The sequence below is a fragment of the Pteropus alecto genome, unplaced genomic scaffold, assembly GCF_000325575.1.
Source record: "Pteropus alecto unplaced genomic scaffold, ASM32557v1 scaffold35, whole genome shotgun sequence".
In the NCBI taxonomy this organism is placed as follows: domain Eukaryota; kingdom Metazoa; phylum Chordata; class Mammalia; order Chiroptera; family Pteropodidae; genus Pteropus; species Pteropus alecto.
Genome location: NW_006437828.1, coordinates 14,058,258 through 14,062,811, shown reverse-complemented (window position 1 = coordinate 14,062,811; position 4,554 = coordinate 14,058,258). Strand labels below are relative to the sequence as shown.

The window sequence follows — 4,554 nt, the reverse complement described above, 5'->3', positions numbered from 1 at the left end:
CCGCGGTCGGGGCGGGGCCGCGGCTGGGGATGCTGTCGCGGTGCCCGCCCACGATCCCCGCTGGCGGGAGGGGCTCTGGCGCCGCGCAGGCCGGTGACCCCGTGTCCTTGGAGCAGTGTCCACCCGCGCGCAGGGCCTCGGTGCATCCGTAGGCTTGGCTGGGGTCCCGGTGTCCGGAGGTGACCGGCCGGGGGTGGGCCTCGCGGTCGGGGCGGGGCCGCGGCTGGGGATGCTGTCGCGGTGCCCGCCCACGATCCCCGCTGGCGGGAGGGGCTCTGGCGCCGCGCAGGCCGGTGACCCCGTGTCCTTGGAGCAGTGTCCACCCGCGCGCAGGGCCTCGGTGCATCCGTAGGCTTGGCTGGGGTCCCGGTGTCCGGAGGTGACCGGCCGGGGGTGGGCCTCTGGTGGTTACCCGATTGTCTACCTTGTGGGGTACCCAGAGAGTCCCCAACCTTGCCGAGGGGCTTCTGGTGTTTGGGAGGCAGGACGCTGGGGAATGGAACAGGACCCGCAGGTGCCAGGTGACGCACGGAGAGCCCAGAACAGCGAGCAGCCAGGTGTGTGCGATGCCCCAGCTGCTGCATCTGCGGCCTGGGCTCGGCCCGTTAGGAGGGTGGACGGTGTCCAAACCTCCGAGAGGAAAACAAAGGGCTTTGTAAGTATCCCTGCAGGCCAGGGGGCCAAGAGGAAACGGAGCAGGGTCGCTAACATGGCCAGGCCGAAGTCACGCCCCAGCCACCTTGGAACCAGCGCAGCACTTGGAGGACCCGCTGTGGTCCCAGTGTTCCCGACGCCTGATGCGCAGTGCAGCGGCCCTGCGCAAAAGAATTCGAGGGGTTCCTGGCTGTTGGCAAACAAGAGGGACGTGTCACACATGGCGTAGTGTGCAGGGAACTGAAGAGACCTTTTCAAATAATTTGACACTCCATCATTGTTACTTTTTCGAGCTAAGATTACAATCATAGTCACAGTGTCCTGGAAGGACCCCAGCCTGTGCCCCAACCCGGATAGTTAGACAACTCACCTCCGGGCTCAGAGCTGTCCTCCTCGGTACCAAAGTCAGAAGCAGGAGAGGCCCTTCCCGTTTCATTCATGTCTCCAAAATGAGCCAAACAATGGAAGACAAAAGATACTCAACTCCATTATAATCACAGAAATGCAAATTAACATGAGGTGCCTTCTTTTTTCACCTGTCAAGGGGGGAGTATCATGTCGGGAAACCTCCAGAGGCGGCTGCCAGCAGCGCCAATGGTACAAGCTTTGGAAGGCAAATTCGATCCATCTGCCAGTATCTATCAAATTGTACCGTGCACAGCCCCCACCAGTAAATTTACAGAAAAAAGTTTTACTCCATTTATCCATATTTACTCTATATGTATTGCTTATTTTTTCACAGTAACTAAATATTCATATATTACTTGAGTAGTTGAAAAAAATATTTTAAAAAAAGATTCTAGAACTGTAAGCTTCTGTAAATATTTTCTTAAGCATTGTAACTTTACTACTCAAAAAAAAAAAAAAATCAACTGTACCTTTTGGATTTTTCCAGACGTGATCAGTAACAAAACTTTTTAAATGAAAAGGAGCTCTGAGTTTGTCTGTGGGAGGGACCCAGGGGTGCCAGGCAAGGGGCCCTGACAGTGGTTAGGGTCGGGATGAGCCAAGGAGCTGAGCTGGATAAGCCAAACCTTACACATCAGCCAGACACCTGGAAAGCAAGACAGTGTGGCATCAGGCCCACGAGTCCCCATCCTACGTTCTCGGCGATTCACAAGGATCATAAGATAAGCAGTCACATGCTTACCAGGACCCCGAATATCTCTGAACCCACCAGGCACAAATATTACACACTGATGTAAAACCACAGGACACCTACTAGAAAATACCCAGGAGAAATGAAAGGGCTGCTGCTTCGTGGGAATGTGTGAGAACGTTAACATTTATATAGACCCCTGTTCAAACCAGGGCAACTAAGCTTAGCCCCCTGGGCCAGAAAGTCTTAAGAAACTGAAATACGAAGAGTGGATTTAATGAATCCTACCTGGGATCCCCAAACACCGCGAGCACCACGATAGAGTCAAAAGCCATAAAACGGGTTACGAAACAAAGCCAGGGGCCGGTGACAGTGCCTTCAAGGACACTGCAAACGAAACAGCGAAAGCAAGTCAATGCTTCAACGAATAACACGATCACCTTCTCTATCTCCGCGAAGAGCCCAGCCTTGCCCAGACTCGGGCTCTCTTTCCGTCTGCCATGTCCATATCCGCATTTCTGTGCTTTCAAATTTTCCAGCACAAGCTGAACTGCAAACCCAGGACGGCCTGGAAGAAGAAAGCCGGGCCTGCTCCATCACAAAGCTGAACTCCAGAGCGTTCTAAACACTTTGTGTTATTTCTAGGGGAGAGGCCTTCAGGCATTCTGGAATTCTGAGACGCACTTCTCAGGAGTTGCAGGACTTTGTTGTCATTCATTCATTCATTCATGAATTTCATAAAACGGAGTCGTGCTGGTCAAAGCTCGTAAGAGTGCACTTTGTACATTCCAGTGTCCCCAAAACACAACCCTGACACAAAAGATTAATTTCTGGACATGGCTGAAGAACTGTCCGCCTCTGAATCCTTCGATGGAGAAAACAACTAATTTGAGCCTGAATTGCGCTTATTGGCTAATAGGGCTCCTGAAAATTCACTGGTGTAGGAACTCTAACTTTTAAAACAACAATCAACTAGGTCATCCCTGTTTGAAGGCTAAACTCAGATTTTACTCTTCTGGCAAGTTTCATGTAAATGAGGGAATGGTCAGAACTTTCCAGAAGCTAAAGCTGTTTGAGGATGAAATGACCAGCTTCAGGAGAGAGCGAGTGCCTTGTGGTGGAGTAGAGGCTGGTCCGAGGGGGGAGACAGTGGAAGCTCAGTCCTCTGTGACTTTCAGTCGGTTACTCCAGTGAGGCAGGTCTCATGTCGGGGATGTTTTCCTCAAATACCCTGAGATGGCAGGCAGGCCTGCCCCACGCGCCTGGTGGTGACAGGGACCCACGCAGAAGCTGCCACACTGTCCTAGTAAAATTTGGTTTTATTACTATCAAGGGAACGCTCATTTATAACACCTGGAGGATGTGGAAAGTTCAAGATCACCATAGCCTTGAAGATCAACCCTGACATCCTGATGTGTTAAAATTTATACCCAATATCTGCTCATTATGTTTTTCTCTAACCGTAGGTACGTATTAAAATAACATTCTACACCCTTCAGATCTCAAACACCTCTTGTGTACATTCTATACGTAGTGTAGGACTAAGAACAAAACATTTATAGAACAAATATTCACTAACGAATTCTCCTAATTTAACAGTGTTGCTGTTAACATAAAATGGAAAACTGTAGCTAGGATTCTTGAGCGATTACTACCTCCCAGGCACTTGCTAGTATTTTATATACATCGTCTCATTTAGTGGAAAGGCTGCGGAGCACATGGATCCGGATTACAGTTTTAGCTCAGCTTAAACAGAAGCTGAGAGGGTCCAGCCACACTTTACTGCCGATTACCTGTGGGAGTAAGCCTGGGGCAGAGAGAAAATTCCGCTCTAGTTTAGGCAACGAACGATGACACAGATGTGTACGGGTTACATATGATATGTATAATCTAGTGCGTATGATGTATGAAGGTCTTCAAAAAATAGTTGCCGTTTTAAATTTTTTTAAAATTTGCTACTCTGTAAAATACAAAGAATTTGCACATTGCAACAGATGGAGGATTTACAACAGGTTTACATGAAGAAATATTGATTTGTTCTTATTTTGTTCTCTCATTTTTTTCTGTCGTGACCCCGCGACAACCGCAGTGGCTGCGCCCGAGTGCGCATCGTGGCGGGGCGCAAAGACGCTCGGCCCGCGGCCCTGACCCGAGGCGCCGCCTCAGCAGCGCCGACCAGCGCGCTCACGTCGAGCTTGTTTTCTGGCTTCCTACTTGTATCGTTTTCTCGAATTGAAAAGTTCCTTTTGATTTTGTCCTTGGATTCCCTGTGACTTTGGTGACTCAGTGAGTGCCGCGCTCTGCCCTGTCAGGCGAGAATGGGCCCTCGCGGGGTTCAGGGGCGACAAGATGGGGGCTCGACTTCCGCAGAGCAGCCATTTGAGACCCTGGTGTGTCACCTCTCGGAGCCCTGGTGTGTCACCCGTGACCTGAGCGCGAGTCCGCCGCACCCGGAGACCTCCCGGCAGCGCGGCAGGTGCGCGAGGTGGCGGACGCGTGGGCGCGCGGGCGGCTCAGCCGGCAAGGCCTGCGCGAGGGGGACGCGCCCGCCTGGGCCACACCCAGTGAGGCTCCAGGGCCTCGCCAACCTTCTCTGCCCGTCCCGTCCGGCCAGTGTCCCCAGGCTCGACAGGAACCCAGCCGTTCTGATCCGATGCCTCGCGCCTGCCCCGGCGGATCTGACCGGCTGGCCGCCTTCAGCAAACATCCTGTTGGGTCAGTTTGGCCAGTCGCCGGGCCCTGACATTCCGTCCGCGTGGCTTCCCGTCCCGGCCCCGCCCGCCCCTGCTCCGAGCCCAGCG

The 4,554-nt window shown here is 52.5% G+C and overlaps 1 long non-coding RNA gene across 1 annotated transcript; it reads right to left on the bottom strand.

The window, feature by feature from the left end:
* Positions 1 to 295: 295 nt before the first annotated feature.
* On the bottom strand, positions 296 to 4,513 carry LOC112482152. The gene is made up of 3 exons (XR_003047211.1): positions 2,042 to 4,513; positions 1,533 to 1,708; positions 296 to 1,096 (listed from the first exon to the last, which is right to left on the bottom strand). It is a non-coding gene; the product is annotated as an uncharacterized LOC112482152 (long non-coding RNA).
* Positions 4,514 to 4,554: the final 41 nt, after the last annotated feature.